The 27,479-nt window shown below is 42.5% G+C and overlaps 1 protein-coding gene across 1 annotated transcript in view; it reads right to left on the reverse strand.

The window, feature by feature from the left end:
* NAALADL2 (N-acetylated alpha-linked acidic dipeptidase like 2) overlaps nt 1-27,479 on the reverse strand; it is a 988,342-nt gene that overhangs the window by 770,294 nt on the left and 190,569 nt on the right. Inside the window, exon 3 of the mRNA XM_078389637.1 lies at nt 12,378-12,456. The gene's annotated coding sequence lies outside the window, so the exon portion shown is untranslated. The remainder of the gene's footprint in view (nt 1-12,377; nt 12,457-27,479) is intronic.

Raw genomic sequence — 27,479 nt, forward strand, 5'->3', positions numbered from 1 at the left:
CTTATTCTTTCTTCCTACCATTCAGCTCTGTTAAAACAGACTATGATTGAGAAGGATGTATGATTGACCCAAAGCAAAATACTAACACCCTTTCAATGGCATTTTAATTCCAAGGAAGGAAGGAAGGAAGGAAGGAAGGAAGGAAGGAAGGAAGGAAGGAAGGAAGGAAGGAAGGAAGGAAGGAAGGAAGGAAGGAAGGAAGGAAGGAATTATAATAGACTATACTCAGTTCTTCACTCAATTCTCCAACTATCATAGAATAATTAAGCTTGTACATCAGGGTCGAAATGTATGGGTGTTTTCAAAGGACAAGAACACCACTTCTTCACCATTTAAACAAGAGAAATGTTTTGTAGGTATTTAGATTTTTAATTACAATAAATGTCAAGGGCCTCATGGAATGACACAAGAGAGCCCTAAATACTCTAATAATTTTCCAGCTCTGTTTAAGTATTAATCAAGTAACCTTAAAGGGCTTTTCACCAGATTCTCTGCAGAAGTAAAACTGATTCCAGTTGAGCAGTGAGAGTTTACACCAGTTGAGGTTTGGCCTGGTGTTTTTGAACACTAAGATTGTTAATGATGTGAAGCAAAAAATCTGCTTTTGCTTCTTTGTCTGGCACGCTGAAGAAATCTGTGAAATTAGAAGTAGCTAAGTAATTTTCACCTGTGTATTCGTGAAGGCTTTCACGGCCAGGATCTAATGGTTTTTGTGGCTTTTTCGGGCTTTTTGGCCATGTTCTGAAGGTTGTTCTTCCTAATGTTTCACAAGTCTCTGTGGCCAGCATCTTCAGAGGACAGCAAAAAACCCACAACAACCAATTTTCACCTGTGCTATGAATTCGCTAGGTGGCCTTACAAGCTGCTATACCTTAGCTTTAGACCCTTCGTCGTCGTTTACTCGTTTAGTCATGTCCGACTCTTCGTGACCCCATGGACCAGAGCACGCCAGGCCCTCCTATCTTCCACTGCCTCCCGGAGTTGTGTCAAATTCATGTTGGTTGCTTTGCAGACACTGTCCAGCCATCTCATCCTCGGTCGTCCCCTTCTCCTCTTGCCATCACCCTTTCCTAACATCAAGGTTTTTTCCAAGGAGTCTTCTCTTCTCATGAGATGGCCAAAGTACTGGAGCCTCAGCTTCAGGATCTGTCCTTCCAGTGAGCACTCAGGGTTGATTTCCTTTAGAATTGATAGGTTTGTTCTCCTTGCAGTCCAGGGGACTCTCAAGAGCCTCCTCCAGCACCACAATTCTAAGGCATCAATTCTTCGGTGGTCTGCTTTCTTTATGGTCCAGCTCTCACTTCCATACATCACGACAGGAAAAACCATAGCTTTGACTATTCGGACTTTTGTTGGCAAGGTGATGTCTCTGCTTTTTAAGATGCTGTCAAGATTTGTCATTGCTTTCCTCCCAAGAAGCAGGCGTCTTTTAATTTCGTGGCTGCTGTCTCCATCTGCAGTGATCATGGAGCCCAGGAAAATAATTTGTCACTGCCTCCATATCTTCCCCTTCTATTTCCCAGGAGGTGATGGGACCAGTGGCCATGATCTTAGTTTTTTTCATGTTGAGTTTCAGACCCTTTTTTGCACTCTCCTCTTTCACTCTCATTACAAGGTTCTTTAATTCCTCCTCACTTTCTGCCATCAGAGTGGTATCATCTGCATATCGGAGCTTGTTGATATTTCTTCCAGCATTCTTAATTCCGGTTTGGGATTCCTCCAGTCCAGCCTTCCGCATGATGTATCCTGCATATAAGTTAAATAAGCTGGGGGACAATATACAGCCTTGTCGTACTCCTTTCCCAATTTTGAACCAGGCAGTTGTTCCATATCCAGTTCTAACTGTTGCTTCCTGTCCCACATATAGGTTTCTCAGGAGATAGATAAGGTGGTCAGGCACTCCCATTTCTTTAAGAACTTGCCATAGTTTGCTGTGGCCCACACAGTCAAAGGCTTTTGCATAGTCAATGAAGCAGAAGTAGATATTTTTCTGGAACTCTCTGGCTTTTTCCATAATCCAGTGCAAGTTAGCAATTTGGTCTCTAGTTCCTCTGCCTCTTCGGAATCCAGCTGGTACTTCTGGGACCCTTACAGGTAATAAAATTCCCTCAAATAAAGAACTTGAGTGATTGAGTATCTATCTATTGGTCACCACACAATAAGGGATGTGGGTTCTACATACCCAAGGGACCCTCTAGGTGTAGATATTTGGGAATTAAAAGGGAAATAATTAAAACAATAATAGTCTCATAAAAGGTCATGTAGCTTCCACGTTTGAGAATAGAGAAAGAATCCAACAGTGGAATAAGGGATGTGAGGGGAGGGCCAAGCGAGACTAATGAAGCAGAGCATTCCATAGACAGAGAACAGCCACTAAAAGTGCCTTTCTCTAGTCCTCAATAAATGTACCTGTGATGGCAGGGTGACTGACAGAAGGTGAAAGCAAAAAAGCAAAGTGTGCTGGTTACCATATCACTTAAAGTGCTCTCTGAATGGTTTACAATTTACTGTATTTTTCTGTGTATAAGACTATACTTTTGTCTAAAATCTTTAGACTAAAAATTGAGGGTCGTCTTATACACAGATGTAAATTGAGGAAAGAACAAAAATAAGTGGGGGGGGAGAGCAGGGATCAAAGTGATCCTGCAGGACTTTGATCCCTGCTTTCCCCTCCACTCGCTAAGCCCCACTTTAATTTCTTAATTTTGGGTTAGAAAAGTAGCTGGCGTCTTATATGGGGGTGTCTTATACACAGAAAATATGGTAATTCTGCAGGCTCCACATTGCCATCCCAAGAAGCCGGGTACACAATTTACTAACCTCGGAAGGGTGGAAAGCTCAAGCCAGCTATCTGAGATTGAACCTGGGTCGAGAGCAGAGTTTTGGCTGAAGTACTGCAGTTTAACCACTGCACCATGAGGCTACCTTTTGAAGATCTCAGAGACTGGGCAGGAGGCATTATATGGAGAGATACGATCCTTCAAATTGCCTGGACCCAAGTCATATGTGAGAGGGAAGTCAGGGAAACTTGTAAAAATAGATCAATGCAGAAAAATTAATTTCAGAGGATATAAGACAAAGTAAAATGCAAATTACTCACCACAGACATAATTTACACACTACTGTTAGTTCTATATTATCATTAAACGAACTCAGACAAGTGAGATTTTTCACTAAAAGGAAGAAGCAATGAAGTCCACTTAACACTGGGTCCTGCTCTTCCTTTTGACTTTTATAATTGCACTATTACAAAGGAGAATATTTTCATTTTAAATCAAAACTCCATTTAAAAAAACCCATTGACCATGAAATGAAGACCCTGACACTTGTCCTTCTACTGCAGTTTCACTATGTAGTGAATATGCCTTTCCATTTGATTATTATAATAAAATATGCTTCTTTTCAAATTCCAATTTAAGATTTAATGATGCAGAGAAGTTTGGGATGTTTAAAAAGAAACTGGAACAATAACACTAAAAATGTTGCTATAGCCTTCAACAATACTAACACACACGCGCGCACACACACACACACACGGTCAATTAGCTTTAATTGTGTGAAACAATGATAAAGTACAAAAGTAATTAGAAATCACACATGGTGTTGGTGAATGACTAAATAGTGCTGATTAGTTAGCAGTAATTTAAGCTTCCAAAAAATTGTCATTTCATTATGTGTGTTTTTAAGCACAAATCAGTTTCAATTAAACACAGTTGTGCCTCTGGTTTTAATTTGGCTAAAAAAATTTAAATCCTTTTTTCTTAAATTTAACATATATTGCAGAATGCATCATTAATATCACATCTAAGAATTTCTTTTTCTACTTATATTAGTTTCGTTCAAGTGCAAGGTGATTTATAGTTAGTGAGTGAGTGAGTTAGTCAATTATTTTATTGTTACAGTATGTGCCATCAAGTTGGAATTGAGTGATTGTGACCCTAATAGGACTTAGTGAGGTATTTAAAGAGCAGTTTTACCAGTTGCGCACTATCCCAGTGAGTTTTCATGGCTGGAAACAGGGATTTGAAGCCAGGCCTCCTGATTCCTAGTTTATCACTTTACACCACATTAGGTATTCCATCTTGTAAACCCCATTCCTCCATATTATCTTTATAACAAGAACCCTATGACGTAGATGTTGTCAAAGGAGAGCAAATGGAGTCAAGACTAGAGATGGGCAGAAATGACTGGTTCGGTGGTTCAGCATGGTTCGTTTCCTGTTCAAACAGCTGATCCATGGTTTGGCGCTCTGCCTCCACCAGCAGGCACCCAATTGGCAGCAGTGCCCTGCCTCACCTCCTCTGGCAAACAGACTGTGCTGAACCACTGAAACAGTGATTCGTGCCCATCTCCAGTCAAGACCATCCAACGAATTTCATGGCCTGAGGCAGCAGGAGTCTTGAACATCGATGCCCCATGTCCCAGTTCAGTATTGTAGCCAAAGTGGATCTCCTCATATCAGTCATATTTTAAACTAACAAAGAGAGGAGGTATCCATGGACAGATCTCAGTCTATGCCAGCCTGTGTCACTCTCACATACATTTATTCTCATAAAACTATTATGTGCTGTTTCTACATTAAGCATTTCTAAACTTTTTTTTATCTCAACATTCACCTTCTGAAATGTATTTCAACAATCATTGTATTTCAGTTTTCCACATTTGAACACACTAATTTTCATATTTTGCAAATTAGGTGGACTCATTTGCATAATATGCAAATTTGCAATATACAAATTTTTTTTTCTTATTTTGCACAAATTAAGAACACAATGTGGCAAACCCAGACCTACTGGGATCTGCCACACGTTAACTAAGCTGCCACCAACCATTCCCTATAAGAAGTCACACAGACCAGGGATGGATTTTCAACAAATAAAGGAATAAGGTTTATTTAAAACAACACACAGGGAAAATAAAATGATCAGGTGAATAAGATAAAGTAGCGTGGCTTATTCTCATTCGTACATGCATACAGTTTGGTTCACACAGAACCCTTAACTTGAAGCACAGACCCTGAACCTATCAGTTCTGGCTAACCAACAGACACCTGAACCTATCAGGTTGGTACTCTGACACACAGTAGTACCCTGTCTGACACACAGACTCCCACACCAGCTTCTTCTTCCCAGATGCTGCTTCTTCACATCCCAGAGTCTCCACTTCACCACACAGGCTTCACATATATATACAGTACAGCCCCTCCTCCTGATGTCCCGCCTTCCACTCCCCATAGGATGGAACTTTCCCTCCAAACCCATGACAGACAGGTAACATCAGTGCTGTATGTAACACCTCCCCTCTTTATAAGTTGTTTTGTAGGGGGAAAGCTAAGGTGCTTTTCACCAAAAAACAACCTGGATAAAACACACAACAACAGTTATACATACCATATCATACTTACTTATACTTACATTCTAAGTTAACCATAGCAATTAGGCATTTAAACATTTACCATATACATTACATCAATTTACCTTTATTCATACAAACCAAGTTCAAAAAAGCCAGGTACATTTAACTTTTTGTCATCAATATATATACATAGTCCATGTTTCTTTCGCCGTCTTCATTCTTCAGGTCTTCTTGACAAGGCGTCAGCAACACAGTTCACTGACCCTCTGACCACCTTCACTTCAAAGTCATAGTCCTGTAGGTTTAAAGCCCACCTCATAAGTTTGCTATTGTGGGTTTTCATTGTCTTTAACCATTGCAGTGGTGAATGGTCAGTGCACAGAGTAAAATGTCTTCCCCAGATGTAAGGCTTGGCCTTCTGGATCGCGTAGACTATGGCCAAACACTCCTTCTCCACGGTTGCCAAATGTCTCTCACCTTTTTGGAGTTTCCTACTCAGGTAGGACACTGGATGCTGGTCACCATTCTCATCCTCCTGGCAAAGAACTGCTCCTACCCCGCTGTTAGACGCATCGGTGTAGATGATGAACTCCCGGTCGAAGTCTGGAGCACGCAGCACTGGATACTGGACGAGCGCCTCCTTCAACCTCTGGAACGCCGCCTCACAGTCGCTGGTCCACGGGATGCGGTCATCAGTCTTCTTCCTCGTCAGATCGGTCAGCGGAGCCGCAATCTCGCTAAACCTCGGGATGAACTTTCGGTAGTAGCCCACCAACCCAAGAAATAATTTGACTTTTTTCTTGGTGGTGGGTCTGGGCCAATCACGAACTGCTTCTATTTTGGCCTCCAGGGGTTTTATCACTCCTCCCCCTACCATGTGACCCAAATATTTTCTTTCTGGGATACCCAGCTGCAGTTTGCTCTCTCTGCAGGGCCTGGGCCAAAGCACTCCCTCCCCTGGGTCAAAGTGCCTCTCCCTGGCTTCCTGGTCATCCCAAGCTTTCTTTCTGACCTTTTGAGCTTGCAGGGCCTCTGCTGCTAGCTCTAGGTTTCTCTTTAGGTCCTTCCTCAAAGAGTCTCTATCTGTCACAACGTCTTGTGGGTCATCCTGGGTGATCTGCTCCCAATTTTGTTTGATCAAATCAAGGGGCCCTTTCACCCTTCTCCCAAATAAAAGTTCAAATGGACTGAACCCGGTACTGGCTTGTGGCACTGATCGATAAGCAAACAAAAGGGATTGCAGCTTCTGGTCCCAATTGTTTGGATTCTCTGCCAAGTAAGCCCTAATCATGCGCATTAGAGTCCCATTGAACTTCTCAGTTAACCCATTACTTTCAGGATGATAAGCAGTGGTTTCCTTGTGCTTAATTCCACAGATTTGCCATAAGCGTTTCATGAGCTTTGATGTGAACGATGCGCCCAAATCTGTGATTATTTCTGAGGCAAATCCCATCCTGGACATATACCCCACCAAGGCATCTGCCACTGTGTCAGTTTCAATGTTAGTCAAGGGTATGGCTTCAGGGTACCTTGTGGCATGGTCCACAATGGTGAGAATGAACCTGTTCCCCCTCTTTGTGGCCTTAGGCAAAGGTCCCACAATATCCACCCCTATGCATTTGAACGGAGTGTCAATCACAGGCAAAGGGCACAACTTTGCTTTGGTCCTGTCGCGGCTATTCCCCTGCCTTTGACACACATCACATTGTTTACAGAACTCTTTGATCTGCTTCCCTATTTCAGGCCAGTAAAAATTCTGTGTGATTCTCTGCTGTGTTTTGTTCACCCCTAAGTGCGCAGCAAACATGTCAGAGTGCCCCCTTTGTAAGATCATGGGGCGATACTTTTCAGGTACCACCAGCTGACTTTTGATCCCATCTCCCCCTTTTGAGATATTCCTCAGGGTCTCTCTATATAAAATCCCCTTTTTCTCCAGAAATCTCACTGGGGTTTCAGGTGTTAGCTGGGCGTCAGTCACCTGTTCAAAACACTTTTGGAGAGTGGCGTCTGCCTTTTGCTCTTGTCCAAATCTGCTGTCTGTGGTTAAGGTTTCCACCACAGCTTCTGAACTCCCCTCTGCTTCCGTCTCTGGCTCATCATTACCCCCTTGAACTGTCCCCGTGGTGGCTTGTGAACGTGTAATCACTAGCACCCTTTTCACATGTTCAGCCAGGTCATTTCCCACGAGCACGGCTGCTGGCAGAGTCGATGAAATTGCTAGCCGCCAAACTCCCCTCCAGCCTTGAAAGTTCACAGGTACCTCCGCGACTGGCAGAGAGATCACCTGCCCCTCAATCCCTGCCACCTTCATGCTCTCATTTGGGATTACATACTCCCTAGGAATAATATCTGGATGGCACAGGGTCACCTGAGAACAAGTGTCCCGCAGCCCCCGATACTGACGGTCAAGTATTCCTACGTCCACCCCTGCTGTCTCAAACAACTGAGAATCTGTTCTCACCAGCAGGCAGCGCCTGACCTCTACAAGAGGACCATTTTCCTCAGCCTGATCAGCAGATGTAGCTGTTCCAGATTGAGTAGCCATGGCAACAGGCTCCCTCAGTGACAATGAGCCTTGCTCTTTCTGGACACAGAACACAGCTTTTGGCTTGGTTCCACTCGAATCCTGAGGCACCATTCCTTTTAGCTGCTTTAATTTCTCACACTCTGAGATTAGATGGCCCTTTCCCTGACAGAAATAACATTTTCTGGTGTATTTTGAGTCTTTCTCATCTTGTTTTGGTTTTCCCTCCAAAATCTGAGGTCTTAGTTTCATGTCTGAGGGCTTCCCTTCACCATGGGCCCCTCCCCCTTGCTGGCTTTTCCCTGGTCCCTGAGAGTACTTGCTGTAGGTTTCTTTAGGTTTTCCCATCGCTTTCCCCTCACCCAAGGGCTTTCTTATTTGGGAAATAAAATCTGCAATCTCGGCGGCTTCTGCCACAGATTTCGGTTTCCTTTCCCTCACCTGGAATTTCAGTTCCCCATGCAGGACTGAATAGAACTGTTCCAGCGCTATCAAATCTTTAAGCTGCTGAAAGGTCTCTGTCCCCTCCTGAGATAGCCATTTCTCAAGCAGCCTCACCAATTGGGCCCCCACTTGGGTAAAAGTCTGCTCTGGTTTCTTTGTGAGGGACCTGAATCTTTGCCTCAGCTGTTCCGCATTTATCCCATGTCTTGCAAACACCAGTTTTTTAAACTCTGCAAAATCTTTCATCAGTTCCTCAGGCATCTCGGCATAGACTTCGGCCAGGCTACCACTGATTAAAGATCGCATGATGGTCATCTTCTCAGTTTCCCTCACTGAGAAGTCCACAAACGCTCTTTCCACTAAGGAAAAGAACACCTCAGGACAATCTCCCTTGTGGTACACAGGGAATTTCTTCAGGTCAGCCTTAGACAGTTGGCCTCCCTCAGAATCCCTATTGTTATTATTGTTCTGGTTCATCAGTTCCAATTTTCTTAATTCAAACGCCATTTTCTCTCTCTCCAATCTTTCTTCTCTTTCCATTTTCTCTAATTCAAATTGTCTTTGCCTTTCCCTTTCCCTTTCCTCCACTTCAAATTGCCTCATCCTCAGTTCATGCTGTTGGGCTATGAGCAATTTTCTGAGTTCTGGGTTCTGCTCTCCTGTGCTGTCACCTTGCACTGAGCCAAATTCATCCTCAGAACCTTGGTCAATCTGGGGGTCTTTCACTTCACCCATTTCTGCCATCTGGCTTCGAGTCAAGGGCATAATCCCCCCTCAGAACAGGCTGCTTTAAAAAGTCAAGCCTCAAAATAAAACGACCACTTTTTTTTTCTTTTGCCTCAGAACCAGCTTTCCCTATAGATTGCTGCTGTCCTTCAGCACTACTTGCAACTGTAGCGAGTTAGAGTCTACCCCCCTCTGCTGGGCCTCTCAGCAGGCAGGCTAGATCACTGCTACTACACAGTTTTGCCTCAGCGTTTTCCCGCCAAAACAGGCTGCCTCAGAGCACCCTAATCTAGTCCCCAATCTGAGGTTACACGTTCTTCTACTAGTGCACCCCCCCCGTGAGGTACACCTAGAAGATTACCTACGTGCCTCAGATTGTCCCTGACTAGACCCCCCTTGCTCTGGGCACACTTGCCAAGGCTTTGCTGGACCACTGGACAACTGGACCAGTCGTATCCCACACGCTGGACACCAATCAATGTGGCAAACCCAGACCTACTGGGATCTGCCACACGTTAACTAAGCTGCCACCAACCATTCCCTATAAGAAGTCACACAGACCAGGGATGGATTTTCAACAAATAAAGGAATAAGGTTTATTTAAAACAACACACAGGGAAAATAAAATGATCAGGTGAATAAGATAAAGTAACGTGGCTTATTCTCATTCGTACATGCATACAGTTTGGTTCACACAGAACCCTTAACTTGAAGCACAGACCCTGAACCTATCAGTTCTGGCTAACCAACAGACACCTGAACCTATCAGGTTGGTACTCTGACACACAGTAGTACCCTGTCTGACACACAGACTCCCACACCAGCTTCTTCTTCCCAGCTGCTGCTTCTTCACATCCCAGAGTCTCCACTTCACCACACAGGCTTCACATATATATACAGTACAGCCCCTCCTCCTGATGTCCCGCCTTCCACTCCCCATAGGATGGAACTTTCCCTCCAAACCCATGACAGACAGGTAACATCAGTGCTGTATGTAACACACAACTTGTTCCATTTTTCCTACTAATACATTTCAGTCTCAGCATTATTTGCATGTAACTGCTGACCTGCCAGAGCTGATACCATATGATGCTTAGGGAGACCCAAGTTCAAATGTCTGCTTAGTCACCAAACTCATTTGATATCTTCAGGCTAAAGACAGCGGACAAAATCCTGTTGCTTAGCACAGTAGACACCAATACAGTAGGCCCATGGAATCAATTAGAATTTGGCGAGTCAATCCCTCTGTACGTTCCACTGATTCAAATGGTCCTATGATAGTAAGTCATGTATGTGTGTGGTAGAGAAGAACTGCTTAGCTTGCCATCTGTATATGTGTGTGAGATAACTATTGCATACATGAACTATATGTGATAATTCTTGTCTACAGAAAGCAAGTTCCTGAAGCATCTGTACCAACAGGCATGTGAGCGGGCTCCTTACAGGCTTATTGCAGAATGCACCACATAGGCTAGCTACTACGCAAGGTATTTCAATGTTCAAGTCAGTTCAGTCCAAGTTGATGACTTAAATCATTTTAACTCATCTGCAACAATATCAATTCTTGAATATAGCCTTAGTGTATTTATATTGTATTCTTCTTGAGATACTGCCTCACACATAAGGTTTCAAACAACAATACCTATAGCAGTCCACTTCAATCATTCCAACCATTTCATTAGATCATGCTATTACAGCAATTATACTGTATCATCAAATCAAGCAACTAAATATATTATTGAACCTGAAAACAAAACCAATGAAAAAAACACGCACACCAATATCTGATATAACAACCAGTCTTTCCTTGCCAAGGTTTTATGGAATTAACATATCTTGGCAGATTCCTGAAAACCAGGAAAGAAAGATTTGGGTGGATTTGTGTAAAAATTCTCTGATTGTGTCCAATACGTAATGTGTTCAACTCAGGCAATGCATGAACTCCATTGTGGAAGCATATGGAAGAACACCTTGCAATCATCATCATCATCATCATCATCATCATCATCATCATCATCATCATCATCATCATCATCATCATGGTCCTAGGATAATTTCTCTCCCTTAGGCTTCACAATATTCATCACTTAGGATCAGTGCCAATTACATACATAGGAAGACTCTATAATTCAGCCCATTGAGGGTCAAAATCCAATCCCCTCAGTCCTCTTCATTCAACATCAAGCTTTACAGAAAAGATAAGCAAGAAACAAGAAACATCCACACCTTTGAAGAACTATCTCTGAAAATGTTGCTATTTAAGAACAAGCCAAAGACTCATCAACACACAGAGCAACAATAGTCAAGTTAGATGATAGGATGACAGCATCTGGTGACATTTGCTGATGGCTTCCAAGCAAGCCCACCGCCATCAGCTCTCCTACTGATGAATCCTTTTGATCTGGCCATTCGTATGAAATACTATCCTCATGTATTGCACAAGGATTCAATAGGCTGATATGGACGTTTATTCAAAATTTCACCAGTTACATCCAGGTTAACTTAGGGACTCAAAAGGAATGGGGTCAACAGCAGCCAGGAAGAGCTGTACCAACTACATTTCGATTTTGCAGCATGATGAGAACTTTTGTGTTATCACGGTGGACAGAGAGATTGTTGGTTTCCCACGCCTGAGACTGCTGAAGCTGACCTACAATTTGATGTATGCTGGAATCAGTTGCCATACCAATGTTAATATGCAACTACAACTAAACAGAATTAAGTTCTCAATTAACACTGGCATCAGAAAATATTTTCAATGGGTGACTCTGCCTCTTGATATGTGCCCATCCCACTATGATGCTCTGTTGGTGTACTAAGATGAAGAAACATGGTGCTTGAGAAGACACACTATCCCAGCAGCACTCCTGAACAATAATTTACTCTTTGAAGTAGCATATACTATGTTTCAAAGCACCTTGAAGCATGGTCCAGGGACCATCCAACACCAAGGACTGTTTAAGGATGCCACCCCATTTCTTCCCCCCCCCCCCAGAGCCAGGCTCCTCAAGCAACAGTGGTTAGCGGGGCAGTCTTATATAACAAGGAATATGTTGACTCATATTTGTGTGACGAATATGTGATGTCAGCTTCTTACTAGTTAAGCATCGAAAATTTCAAGTCTGGAGTAGCAGAAGCAAAGGGGAAGAAAATTCCTCTAAATATTCATGTAGTTCTTTTTTCTTCTTCTCGATATTATGTTCTGCTCATCCTCACATGGTAAGGCCAAGCAGAATCTCTTGTCCAAAGTGAGATCTCTAGTCCAAAGGCAGCAGTGTCAATTAGGATTGAGGCCCAGCGCATAAAATAAGCATTCGCTATATCTTACCTTACTCAGACGCCACTTCTGCAACATCAGCAGTGACCAATCCATAGCCTCCAAGCATTTCAACAGTTAGTGCCATGGCCTGTGCCAGAAAACAAAGGGAAAGTGGGTAATGTAACCAGCTCTACAATGGCCACTACAGATGCTTGTGGAATTCAACGTTAGTAATTTTGCAAATTACAAACTGAATTGGTCCACTCTTGTTAGACTTCCATTTGTCAGATTTCCCAATGAATGCAATATAATTCTTAGCTTCAAAAAAGTAAATATGTGTTTAAAACATTATTTGAATCTGGGTGTGGGTTTTCTTGCAGTTTTATGAAAAGAAATATGACTGTGGTTTGGATTTATGGGTAAAGCCATAAATGTGTACGATCAAAACTATAGGTTGATCTACACAGGGATAACAAATATATCCCAACACAAAGTTGATGCCTTTTAATTTCATGAAGCTAAGCATGCAGACATGCATTGCCAAAACAGGACACACAAACAGCCCATCTAAGGTTTATACTTTCAGTGTTCCATGCAAAAAAAGGCAATTTGCAATGCTGCACATTTTGCAGAAATGGGCAAGAAACACTTGCACAAAAGCACAAATACTCTCTAACACCAATCCAAGAAGGTTCCAGCCGCTGGATGGGCATTGCAATGTCCTGGAACAGTGTAGCTGGCTTTTGCCTGCCATCCTGGAGGATGCAAGACTGCCCGAGGTCACGTGTTTGGTTAGGAAGGGCGAGCACGACTATTTAAAGAAGCACCCACCCTTGTTGCACCCTCTTTCCTGTTTGGGCACCCACCCACCTTCCCTATTTCTAGTGTGATTTTTATGGTTGCCTTTTAGGGGCCAGATATGAATTTTGACCTTCATCCTGATTGGCTATTGGATGGGGGGATTTTTTGCCTATCCCACACTGGAGAAGGGTTGTTGCCAATTTTTGGTGGTAATTTTTGATCACACTGGCGGATAGTGCTGAAAAGCAGGTTGTCTCAGTGTGTCCCATTTGTAGTCCAGGTAAGCTAACAGCGCATCCGACCTCCCAGCTCTGTGGATCGTGCGATCACACGGCTGCTGGTGGGAAGATGCACTGGGCCACTTCCGGACCAACAGTCATCAATTAAATATGTCTTGAGGTCTGGAGTGTTTATTAGCGGCCAGCTGGGTTCCTGCTGTCTTTAAGACCACTGGAACCTGGGGCCAGGGACTCACCTATTGACTGATCAAGGGGTATTTGGATACCCTGCCTTTACCTGTTTCCGCACTACAGCAGGCCCCCTCCTTTGACAATGTTGGTGATATACAATTTGATCTGATTTAATAAAAGGGTGGCCCGTATTTAATCCATATCACTGTCTCATGTCTTTATTTCAGGACTGGGTGGGCAAAAATGACTGTCTTGTGGTGCTTTGTGTAAGGTAAGAAGAAGAAAACCCTAATATTTCCCCATTACTACATGTGGGTCAATCAATTAAGGCTTTACGCAACCAGATCTACCCCATGCTCATTCGTTCATTCACTTTATTTATATCCAATATTTCTCCCAATGAAGGGCCTCAAGGCGGCTTCCAGAATAGTTAAAAGACAAATGCAATAAACACCAATAAGTTATTATATTAAATAGTAATTAAGCATGTTGAATTTTAATTTTCCATGCAATGACCAACTATTTTAAACTATTTAAAAGCATATTTAAAACATAAAATAATACAGCAACTCTCATTTTTAAAAACACCCTTCCTTAGCAGTCAGTCAGTTCCCAAATACCTGCATGCATAGAATGGTCTTTCATTTCAGGCACAAGTGCAGCATGAAGGGAAGGGTGCTCTCAGTTTGAGTGAGCAAGGAAGAATTGAAGCTGGAACGTTCTGCAGAAAAGCGTGTGGTCTGCAACTATAAAGCTTCAGTCCTTGTCCTTGAACACCAGCAAAACATGAATATCAGTAAACATCACAGTCTGCAGAGTCTTTCGTAAAAATACCTGAGAGGACAAAATAAGATTGCACCTAATCCATTGCAGGGAGATCCTGAATAAAGGTTACAGAACATAAGTGTTGATCAGTGTGAAGAAACTATTGACTGCCTCATCTTGAAGAAATTAGCAAAGTGTAGCTATTTTGTTTCCTGTGTCAGTAGGAATACACTAATTATGTTTGTATACTGAGATGTATTTGGGGAGTCTAAAGCTCTGTAAATATTGAATAAGAGATAAATATCCATTACTAGTGGAATCCATCTTTATGACAGAGAAGGTGCATCTGTGGAGGAAGGCTTAAATATTGTGGAGACTTCTTGAAGAGAACAAAGCATCTCTCGTGTTCCACGTAAATCTGTTGAGTTCTTGTCAAGGGAGGTAAATATACAAACCTTCTTTCTCCTCTACCCTTTGTTGTGCCTACCTTTAACTAGGTTGTAGCAAAAGCAGGTGAGCACAGTGTAGGGCCATTTTGTAGTAGAGAGGAGGAAATGTCAATTCCATTTTCTCCCTCGTGCATTTTTTTAAAATCAAGAATTTTTCTAAATTGATCACAAACCAAATGAAATAAAATTATTTCCTATTTGTTGTTGTTGCTAGGTGCCATCAGGTTGACTCTGACTTCTGGTGACCTTATGAAGGGTTGACCTCCAAAATGCCCTTAACAGTTCAGTTTATCTCTTCCAGATTCAAGACCATGACTTTCTTTCTTGAGTCAATGTGAGGGGGTCCCCACCAGGACCCTGGCTGGCAAGGGAAAGGGATGATAGATGTCCACAGAGAAACTGACAGATGGAGGACACCTGTGGAGGGATCGGACATAAAAGAGGAAGAACAGGACTGCTCAGGGCTTTCTTCAGGATAAATGGAAGGAGACATGGAGACCTCAGAGGAGGAGGAAACCTGGGAGAAAGGCCATTGAGGCATGGGACCGCTACTCCTGCTACTTGGGAGAGGTGGAAAGCAAATGGGAGGAGAAATCCCAAGCCCCGCCAATTAGGTAGATGAAGGAGTCATAGATGAGAAGACCCTGCTCCAGAACTGCCATGGTCCTCAGTATCACTCTACATCCTTGGTCCCCTCACCTTCCAACATGGGCAGCATCACCTACTTTGACCCCAATGCAGCACAAAAATTGAAAGCACCAGAGTGAGAGAAAGAGGAACCTCCAGGAGGAGCAAAGGAATGGATACTGGAGCCAACCAGCTGCCTCTACTACTGTAGCTATCATTGAAAAGACTCAGACTGGGTATTGGACTCCTCCTTCCATCCTGCTTTACAAGACTTGAAATATCAGGGACCCCCATGTCATACATAGGGGGCCCTTCCAAAAGGACATTCCCTGGACTGTTAGTGCCAGGAACCCAACACCCCAGAAAGCTCACAAAGGGAGTTGATGCCTCCATTTCTACTCCAGTGTGCCTCTCTGAGGAAATAAAGCTTGTTTCTAGTTATTCTTACAATCTGGAGTCTATTGATTTATTGCTGGGAGACTCTGTAGCCGTCAGCACCATTGGGACTGGTACCAGTGGCACTCACAGTAAACTATTTCATATTTGGTCTTCCTCTTTTCCTGCTGCATTTCCTATTTATTCAAGCCTAATTCAATAAACACAGCTATTTTCAGAGTTGTTGTTGCTGTTTAGTCGTTTAGTCGTGTCCGACTCTTCGTGACCCCATGGACCAGAGTACGCCAGGCCCTCCTGTCTTCCACTGCCTCCCAGAGTTGGGTCAAATTCATGTTGGTTGCTTCGATGACACTGTCCAACCATCTCGTCCTCTGTCGTCCCCTTCTCCTCCTGCCTTCACACTTTCCCAACATCAGGGTCTTTTCCAGGGAGTCTTCTCTTCTCATGAGATGGCCAAAGTATTGATGCCTCAGCTTCAGGATCTGTCCTTCCAGTGAGCACTCAGGGTTGATTTCCTTCAAAATGGATAGGTTTGTTCTCCTTGCAGTCCAGGGGTCTTTCAAGAGCCTCCTCAAGCACCACAATTCAAAAGCATCAGTTCTTTGTCAGTCAGATTTCTTTATGGTCCAGCTCTCACTTCCATACGTCACTACAGGAAAAACCATAGCTTTGACTATTCAGACTTTTGTTGGCAAGGTGATGTCTCTGCTTTTTAAGATGCTATCGAGGTTTGTCATCACTTTCCTCCCAAGAAGCAGGCGTCTTTTAATTTCATGGCTGCTGTCACCATATGCAGTGATCATGGAGCCCAAGAAAGTGAAATCTGTCACTGCCTCCATCTATTTGCCAGGAGGTGATGGGACAAGTGGCCATGATCTTAGGTTTTTTTTATGTTGAGCTTCAGACCGTTTTTTGCACTCTCCTCTTTCACCCTCATTACAGGATTCCCACCTCACTTTCTGCCATGAGCGTGTTTTCTTCTGCTTATCAGAGCTTGCTGATATTTCTTCCGGCAATCTTAATTCCAGCTTGGGATTCCTCCAGTCTGGCCTTTCGCACGATGTATTCTGCATATAAGTTAAATAAGCAGGGAGACAATATAAAGCCTTGTCGTACTCCTTTCCAGAATTTGAACCAATCAGTTGTTCCATATCCAGTTCTGTTGCTTCCTGTCTCATGTATAGGTTTCTCAGAAGATAGATAAGGTGGTCAGGCACTCTCATTTCTTTAAGGACTTGCCATAGTTTGCTGTGGTCCACACAGTCAAAGGCTTTTGCGTAGTCAATGAAGCAGAAGTAGATGTTTTTCTGGAACTCTCTGGCTTTCTCCATAATCCAGTGCATGTTAGCAATTTGGTTTTAAGTTCCTCTGCCCCTTCGAAATCCAGCTTGTACTTCTGGGAGTTCTCGGTCCACATACTGCTGAAGCCTACCTTGGAGGATTTTGAGCATAACCTTGCTAGCATGGGAAATGAGTGCAATTGTACGGTAGTTGGAGCATTCCTTGGCACTGCCCTTCTTTGGGATTGGGATGTAGACTGATCTTTTCCAGTCCTCTGGCCACTGCTGAGTTTTCCAAACTTGCTGGCATATTGAATGTACCACTTTAACAGCGTCATCTTTCAAGATTTTAAATAGTTCCATTGAAATGCCATCATCTCCACTGGCCTTGTTGTTAGCCATGCTTTCTAAGGTCCAATTGACTTCACTCTCCAGGATGTCTGGCTCAAGGTCAGAAACCACACTATCTGGGTTGTCCGGGATATCTAAACCTTTCTGGTATAATTCCTCTGTGTATTCTTGCCACCTCTTCTTCATGTCTTCTGCTTCTTTGAGGTCCCTACCATTAGAGGGGGCCAAGTAAAACTCTGCCAAGTAGCATTCTTGCTTCTCAAGAAAGAAAGAAAAAAGAGGTGGTGACCCTTATTTAGCATCAGAATCATGGCTGAATACACAGTAATTTACACAAGAGATTTATAGGAGTTCTTGAAGGCCCATGCGTATATGAATGAATTTATTACTTTGGCTTTCTCTTTTAAAAAGCAAACAAACAAGTCCTTCCTAACCCAAATAAAAACAAATTTGTGAATTCTGGGTCTACTCTATGCACAGAACGTATGGGGTGAAGGGAAGCCAACAGGATTAGTTTTCTCTTAGCTTGGGGTGAAGTGAGCCTGAAATAAAATAAAATGGAAATCTTCAAACGGTTTTGTCTTTTTTTTCATCGTGATTCCGCTTCTTAAATTCAATTGTGGAAATGAAACTTGATAGATGATCTGTTCCTATGACATACGAGTGGAAGTTGGCCACAAATCACATGGAGGGGTTAAGTCTGTGTTCATCTCCGTTTCCAACCCACAGAGCTAGCGTTTGTCTGAAGACAATCTTCCATGGTCATGTGGCCAGCGCAACTAACACGGAATGCCTTTACCTTCCCACCCTGGTGGTGCCTATTTATCTATTCGTATTTTGCATTTTTGCATGCTTTCAAACCACTAGATTGACAGGAGCTGGGACAAGTGACAGGAGCTCACTCCATTGCGTGGATTCGATCTTACGACTGCAGGTCTTCTGACCTTGCAGCACAGAGGCTTCTATGGTTTAACTTGCAGCTCCACCACATCCCTCTTTGAAAAATAGGGATGTGCAAATACTAGCCAGTCTTATTTTTATCCAAATGTTTACTATGCAAATCAAGACCAACCCCGCCTGAACTAATTTGTTCTTGAGTTTCTGCAGATATTTCTGCCTGTGCCCAGATCAAAGGTAAAACAAAACCCTGTGCAGATTAAAGTCTTTTGATGCTGCTATGCGAGGCATCGACTTTGGGAGTACAGTGGAACTTCAGATGAAAGCTCCTACTATCTCACTCCCTCTCTCACTTACTCCTCATGAGAGCCATGCTCAGGAAAATTGTGTGTTGAGAGACGGAGGATGCCAACAATTAATGCCCCTAATCAATAGCTTGGCTTGGCCAAGTTGTGCCCACGCACTGCCTAGCACAAAGCAGAATGCTACATGTCGGAGACCACTCACTCTAGCATTCATAACAACCCAGTTTAAAAAAAAAGAAAAAGAAATGTTCTGCAAATAAATGGCAGCAGCAGCATTTTTAAAAAATAAAATAAAGTGGGAACAGTGATGAGAAGGGGAGAATGACTGCCCCTTAAAAGCAAAGCAAAATGTCCTGCTTATATACCACCCCATAGGGCATAAAGCACTTTCTAGGTGGTTTGCAATTTAATTATATGGGTACACAATGCTCCCCCGCTCCACATGTTGGGTACTCCTTTTCCTGGCTACAGAAGAATGGAAGGCTGAGTGAACCTCAAGCTGGCTGCCGTAATCCTCTGGGATCAAACACTGACAGTGAGCAGAGTTTGGACTGTAATACTGAACCATGAAGCTCTTTTAGTGCCAATGTCTGTATAAGAGAGTCAGCCAGCCATCTCACATTCCCAGTCTGACACTCAACTCTAACTGTAAAGAATACTCATCACTCTAGATTGGAGGGGTGCTCTAACCAGTCTAACTGGGACTGGGGTTTCTTGAACCATGTAGGAGCTGCTCCAGTAAGGTACAAACAGCCATCTTCCACCTCATTTTGATACTTTCCCCCAAAGCTGGTACACAGGCCTAGTGAGAATTATATTTTTTCCACATAACTTTCAAACAGCTGTGTGGGTTTTATTTTGTTTTAAGTTAGAAGGATAATTTCCAGGTTTCAAAGAACCGTATTTTCTTTGGTTGTGAGTAACCACAACTGGATTTAACACTGAATTGTCTTTGTAGTAGCAATAATTAACTGTGAGAGCAGTATGACAATGGAACCAATTACCTCAGGAGGTGGTGAGCGCTTCAACGCTGGAGGCATTCAAGAGAAAATTGGACAGCCATCTGTCAGATTTGCTTTGATTAGGATTCTTGCAGTGAGCAGGGGGTTAGACTTGATGGCCTTATAGGCTCTTTCCAATGCCATTATTCTATGATTCTATAATTCTACTTTCGGTATTTATTGGCATAAAAGGAACACCCTTTGAATTATCTTATTGCTGTTGAATTATGGCATCCTCTACTGGCTCTCTGCCTTACTAAAACATACACTAGTGATGCACTATGTTCCCTAAAAATCTTATCTCAGTTTTGCTATCATTTCACATAAAATTGCTCAAGAGATTTTTTTCTAGCCCCAGTAAATGTTTCAATAATGCTGTAATGTTTAAATTTTAACTAATAAGTGTAAATAAGATTTTAAGGGAACCCAAATATGCATTTCTGCAATGCATATAAATGAAGATCCACAGTTGGTTAAATATTTATTATTTAACTCCAACCACATCACACTGGCTATGCTCAAGAAACTGAAATTAGTCATGTAAAAATGGTTTGAAAGTCATGCTCTGGAAATGCACATTTTGTGCACTTAATTTCATTTTATAGTCTCCAAGAACTATTACAATTTTAATAAACTTGTTTCTGGGATTTGAAGCCAAATGCTTCTGCTCAAAAGACACGGATTTATTAACTAGAAGACACCCAGAGTGGTAATAAAACGTATTCCCCAGCGGCCAGTTGCAAATGGGCTGTAAAAATTACATTTTATTAATCTAGCTACAATTAAAGAATACAGCTGTCCCATTTGCATCCCAGTACCCCACTTATAGGGTAACAAATATTTTTCATTGTTCAATGTATGTTGTGAGTATCTCTTGTTCTCTCTTTCTCATTCTTTATATCTCTCATACACAAAGAGAGCTTGCAACTATTTTTCTATGTCAGTTTCTTTGTCTTTGACTCCTACTGAACTGTGTGCCACCTTAAACACACTAGCCCACCTACTATATCCTTTGATGTAAAAGAGACCTGCTGTACGCTTGCATTAAAGCCTATTGGGGTGCTGTATGTTGTTGCTGTTGCTGTTGTTGTTAGGTGTTGTCAGTTCATTTCCAAGTAATGTTGACCCTACAAATAACCAATCTCCAAGATGTCTGGTCCTCAGCAGCCCTGTTCAATTCTTGCAAACTGAAGCCTGTGGCTTCCTTTAGAGAGTCAATCCATATGAGGGCTATATAGAACCCTATTAAGTACGCCTAACATACACCGGGGATGTGGTGGCGCTGTGGGTTAAACCGCAGATGCGTCTGTGCTGCAGGTTCAGAAGACCAGCAGTCATAAGAACAAATCCACACGACGGAGTGAGCTCCCGTCACTTGTCCCAGCTCCTGCCAACCCAATGGTTCGAAAGCATGTAAATGCGAGTAGATAAACAGGTACCATCACGGTCTAGTCGCACTAGTCATGTGACCACGGAAACTGTCTTCGGACAGACGCTGGCTCTACAGCTTGGAGATGAGGATGAGCACCACACCCAAGAGTCAGACACGACTGGACTAAATGTCAAGGGGAACCTTTATGTTTATCTAAGATAACCAATGCCATAAGATAATAGAAGAATGATTATTTTCAATTACAAAGCAGATAAACATTATGATTAGATCCTCTGAACATCAATTTTTCTCTCTTTCTCTCTCTCTCTCTCTCTCACACACACACACAGGCACACATGCACAATTATGCATGCACACACACATGCACGAATGCATGCACAGACACACAAACTTCTTGATTTAAAGTATTTTTTTCTTTGTTCAGCTTATTTCCTGGCCATTACTACTCTTATGATTGCAAACCAAGATTTCTTAGCATCTCGCCATCTATAACTTGTGGATAAGACTCTTTTCAAAATGAATGAAATAACTACTAGAATCCATCTAAATAATTATGCCAATCTTGAGTCTATCAGCATAAATTTTAATAGGGAATTGTCTCTAAGTGAGAAGACAGTATTTCCATTTCTTGTTAAGTGCCAAGTCATACAACTGAAGTGCAGAAGGAAATACAACCACCAGTTTCTTACCTAGTAGCAATTTTCAAATTCTTAAGTGTTAGAGCAGTACAACAATGGAACCAATTACCTTGGGAGGTGGTGAGCGCTCCAACATTGGAGGCATTCAAGAGAAAATTGGACAAACATCTGTCAGATGTGCTTTCATTTGGATTCCTGCATTGAGCAGGGGATTGGACTTGATGACCTTATAGGCCTCTTCCAACTTTCTATGATACTATAATCATGTTTTACAGTGACCGATTTACACCAGTGGGGTAAGTAGTAAGATGCTAGTCATTTTCTCATGAAATAAATATCTCTGTCAAAGACATGGTGAGGAGTCATGCACACACAAAAGCAGGCTTACATTGGTTTACCTCCAAGGTGGACTGACGCATCACACATGGGTACCATTTGTGTGATGTCCCCCACACAAAGACTGTGCATGCATGGACCTTTCCAGTAAGTACGTACAGGATTGCATGGTTAACATTGCACAAGAAGTCTGTTCTCACAGTCTATGTACTGAGATAGTAGATGTGGTGGCACTGCAGGTTAAACCGCAGAAGCCTCTGTGCTGCAAGGTCAGAAGACCAGCGGTCGTAAGATCGAATCTATGCAACGGAGTGAGCTCCTGTCGCTTGTCCCAGCTCCTGCCAACCTAGCAGTTCGAAAGCATGTAAAAATGCGAGTAGATAAATAGATACCACCTTGGTTGGAAGGTAACAGCATTCAGTGTCTAGTCCCACTGGCCACGTGACCACGGAAACTGTCTTCAGACAAACACTGGCTCTACGGCTTGGAGACAGACATGTCTGGACCCCCTAGAGTCAGACACGTCTGGACTAAATGTCAAGGGGAACCTTTACCTTGTAGACGTATATCCTGATTTAGGAACATATGTTCAATATTATAAATTGTTGGTTCTAGTACTTATTTTTTGACTGAATACAATTGCCTGGATACCATTAATGGATCAAAACATCACGGGATTATCATTACCACAAGAACATTGAATGATCGCTACTGTATTTTATTTATTTAAAATATTTTTACCTTGTCTTTCTCCTTAAAAGGGCCCAAGACTGCTTACAACAATTTAAAAATATATATTTTAATAGCAGACTCATACACATCTACACTGGGTGAATAAACACACAATGGATTTGACAAAACCCTTGAATGTTTCAAGAAACCTGTCTACAGTTTTAGAAGATTACTCTGATGGAGTGAAACCACATACAGTAATTTAATCCACATTCTATACTTAGGGAAATCTAAAGAAGATTTTGTAGAAGGAAACAGACTCTCCTTGAAGATGCTATATATTGCCAATCAGGCATCTATCAGAAGGTGCAATCCCACTTACAGATAGAGTTAGAGCTGTCTTCTACCTGCACCCCTAATCCATATGGAATGTCAAGAGCCAGAAAGGGTGCTGCCCCTTCATGGCTCCTGCCTGGATAATCTTAACCACATGTGTTGAGAATCACTAGCAAAGTATCACCAAGTAAAGGACATTCCCGGGTGCATGTGACAAATCGTTCACTTGATCTTTCATAGGTAAAGATAAAGGTTGACATTTAGTCCAGTCGTGTCCGACTCTAGGGTTTGGTGCTCATCCCTGTCTCCAAGCCATAGAGCCAGAGTTTGTCCGAAGACAGTTTCCATGGTCACATGACCAGCGCGACTAGACACGGAACGCCGGTACCTTCCCAGGGCACTGATCCTTCATAGGGTGGTCAATTATTTTCAGGTTCCCTGAAAATTACCTTTGTCTCCTCTACCATTATTGCCTTGTCATTACAGCACAATTCTCTCTATTGAAAAAGAAAGCAAGCTCGAGTGCATCAAAATTGGATCTAACCTTTCCAAATTAAGGTGTTATTCCAAACCCCAAACCCTTAATGAGGCTCACTGGAAACTGACAGCCTAAGTAAGGGGAAGAAAATAATAGAAGAGAAAAGCCAAAACATTTAATAAAGAAGAAGGAAAACCCCCTCCGTTTATACATTGGAGTCTCCAACCTCTTGGTCAGGACATAGGTAGTTTGTACACCAAGCAGAGGCAGCACCAAAATTTAGGGGTGCGGCACCCCCATGTCTACCCTGGATTCATCTCTGAGGCTCAGTTTCAGCGGTGGCCAGGGGTATCTTGGCACAGTTAAAACTAGTGCACCAGCTGCACCCATTTCTTGGAAGGTCCGATCTGGTCATGGTGACACACGCCCTAGTTACATCTGGACTGGATTACTGTAGTGCGCTCTACATGGGGCTGCCTTAGGAAAATGTTCAGAAACTCTATAGAAGGTCCAAAATGCAGCAGCCAGATAGCTAACTGGAGCTGGTTAGAGGGAACATGTAACTCCCCTGTTACAGCAGTGCCACTGATTGCTGATCTGTTCCCAGGCACAATTCAAAATGCTGGTTTTAACCTATAAAGTCCTAAATGGCTTAGGTCCAAGCTATCTAAAAGACCACATCTGTCTCCATGAGCCTGCCCTGGTATGGAGATCATCAGGGGAGGATTTTCTCTTGTTTCTACCATCCTCACAGGTACGCTTGGTGGGGACACAGGAGAGGACCTTCTTTGTTACTGCTCCCAAACTCTGGAACTCCCTCCCATGGGAAGCTAGGCTGGCCCCATCTTTGCTGTCCTTCCTCAAGCAGGCCATCCTTTCTCTTCAGGCAGGCTTATCCTTAATGACAGGTGGTCTGAGAGGGATTTGTTTTAATGGATTGTTGTTCTCTGTGGTTTTTAATGTGTTTAGTATTGATTTTACTTACTGCTTTTAATATATATTTTACTTACTGCTTTTAATATATATGTATCCTTACTGTTTTTAGCTTTTGAATATTGTTTTTTTTAATACTGTAAGCCACCTTGGGTCATTTTCAAGGAGAAAGGCGGGATAAAAATATTTTAAATATATTAATAAATACATATTCAGTTAGGAGACTTATTGGTGATATGACTCTCACAGTATCACACTCTTAAAAAAAGACGGAGGTGGGGGGAATCAACCTTTTCTCTTAGCAGCAAGATTTCTCCATGTGATATTTTTCTTGTCTTAAAAATCTTGTAGGATATCTCACAGGATTTCTCCAAAGTTTCATTGTCATTGCCACAGAGACTGGCAAAACGTCAGGAAGAACAACCTTCAGAACACGGCCAAAGAGCCCGAAAAACCCAGAACAACCATTTCATTGTCATGTTTCCCCCCCCCTCCCAGAAGAAACGGGGAGCTGCGCAGGATTATTACAATTCCTATGCAGAATAACATTTTCCCCCCCCCCCAGCACATATTTCCTCTTGAAGGAGTGGAAGAAGCACCAAGCTAGGTGGGACTGTTACAATTCCTACACATAATGACATCTTTCCTACACAGGATTCACTGGAAAAGGGCATTATGGTGTGCAGAATGTAGCCGTTTTCTGTGCAGAACAATGGACAAAAAAACCCCAAACTAAATGTAAAACAAGACTAGGGAAGTTGATAGATCTCGTTGATGCAGAAAATCACCAAGATTGAGAAATTTGGCATCTGCTCACCGTCTCGCTAGTATTTATGAACCATCTTACTCCTGCATAAGAGGGAATGGGAAAATCTGCCACTGTTGCTTTCTCCCACCATGCGGTTTTTACAACATTCAGTTCATTCCATCTTGAACATGGTGTCTGTGGTACCTCCTAATTCTTCAGATATGAACTTCTTTACCTGCACCAAAGAAATTCAACAGGTACAGCTATTCCCAGAAAAGAGAAGGCTATGTTTCACTTGGGCAGCTTGTTGATATTAAAGATTGTGATACCTCTCAGGAGAAAAAGGATTCTGCTCCTAACATAAACATAGTTGAATACAAAGGAATTCAAAGCCAAAATTAAGCACTTGAGAGACCTGGATGGATGAATGTCAATTTCAGTCTCTTTCACGCATTGATGGAAATTTGGTTCCACATCTTGGGTCATGTAAGGCTGATGACATCACCTGCTATGGCAATTTATCAGAAATATATAAAAAAATTCTTCTCCCTCTGAGAGGTCCCGAGCATTCCATGAGAAATCGAAAGGGGCCACAGGATGGGAGGAAACCTTTAATTTTTAATAATCAGGGCCAGCAGGATGATATTATTCAAGGTGCAGTCCCCATAGCTTCCCACATTGAAAGTGATCCTATGGGAGCCTGCCCCTCTCACTGGCTCCCAGCTCCTGTCTCTTTTCCCCTTTTATTTTTCCCCAACCTTCCCCACCTGTTTTCTCAGCTGAACCTTACTGCTAGACCCCTCAGCACTCATCAGTTCTCCTTCCACCATGCCCTCCTGCGGTCCACTAGTTCTCTCCCTCTTGAGGACCTCTAAAAGGGGTGAGGTAAGGGCCGAAGGCCTGCCCAGGGCACTAGCAATGACACACACACCTCACTGAGACATCTCCAGTTGCCTGCTTCTTTGGACCTTCTTGGGAAGTTATTTGGCTATACTGTAGTCATTTTCCTGATACACGCCTCTACTTTCAAATTGATAACTTCTTTTATTACCGCTGTGTTGTACCAGGAATGTAAATCATTGCTTGTGTCATTCTCTTGCGTAAGAACAAGCAACCACAATGATGTTGTCATGTCCTGCAAGACGGTGAGATCATTTGATGAGAATTACAAGTACCACACTCATTCAAGTTCCGTAAAATACTTTGCTAAGTTATCACAGCTGGTGTCATGTTCTTGAGCATTTACAAACATCAGGTGGGTTACACACAACTTCTTGACCAATCAACCAGATTTTTTTTTTACCATACAAGATTTGAGTGACAGTTTTGTATCACTGGGAAAATACATTAATTTTGTGCAGATATATTTTGTGTTGACTAGGAAACCTTGATGAAAAAGAAGAGGCCCATTTATTTTCACAAGGGAGCTGAGAAATCTTGTGAGGGTTAAATTACATTCAACAAAATGTCTTGATCTATTAAAACATCCTTTCTCACTGAAACAAATAATTTAGTGAGCTGATGGTTGTTGTGGGTTTTTTCGGGCTTCTTGGCCATGTTCTGAAGGTGGTTTTTCCTAACGTTTCGCCAGTCTCTGTGGCTGGCATCTTCAGAGGACAGCAAACTGTGCTCTTTGGTGAGCTCATACCCCTACTTTTCACACATCCTTCCAAAATGAGATCTGAATTGTAAATAAATTATACCTCCTGAATGTCATTTAAAGCTCTTTAACTTTCCATTTCAGATATAACATACAAAGATTTCCAGGGTATTTCAAAATTCTGAATAGTTTTGCCATCCTGCAGCCTTCCTTCCCTGTGTATCATTTTCTGATCCATTTTACCTTATGTTGAAGGGGTTGGGAGCATATGCCTCTTTCTGCTTCTCTCTATTGCAAGTATCATTCACAAAAGATCTGCCATCATCTGCTGTGCTGGTTTCTGTATTAGTATCTCACACTCAGTGGCACTCCAAAGATCAGAGGCTTTCTTATTGACCCAAAGAAGGCCCACAGCATGGTGTTGCTAAACAGAGAAATTGGCACAGCAATGAATGACAGTTATAAAGCGCTCAAGAGTAAAAAGCAAATAAAAACATTTGGACTGGATCAGAAAGAGAGAAGAAAGGATGGCGGGGGCGGGAATTGAAATTTAGCTAGGATATTAACATTGCCTTCCTTCTTGTGATACACTATATTGGATAAGAGAGAGAGGAAAAGGGTATGGGGGGAAAATTGGAAAGCTTGAATGTCCAGACTGTTGTCCTTCTTGTTTAATCCTGGAGGCATACGAGCTGTTCAAGAATTGGACCTTTCCGCTCCTTGAGGAGACAGTGTTCTTCCTGAGAGAAGAGCCA

The sequence above is a fragment of the Pogona vitticeps genome, chromosome 3 (assembly GCF_051106095.1).
Source record: "Pogona vitticeps strain Pit_001003342236 chromosome 3, PviZW2.1, whole genome shotgun sequence".
Taxonomy (NCBI): Eukaryota; Metazoa; Chordata; class Lepidosauria; order Squamata; family Agamidae; genus Pogona; species Pogona vitticeps.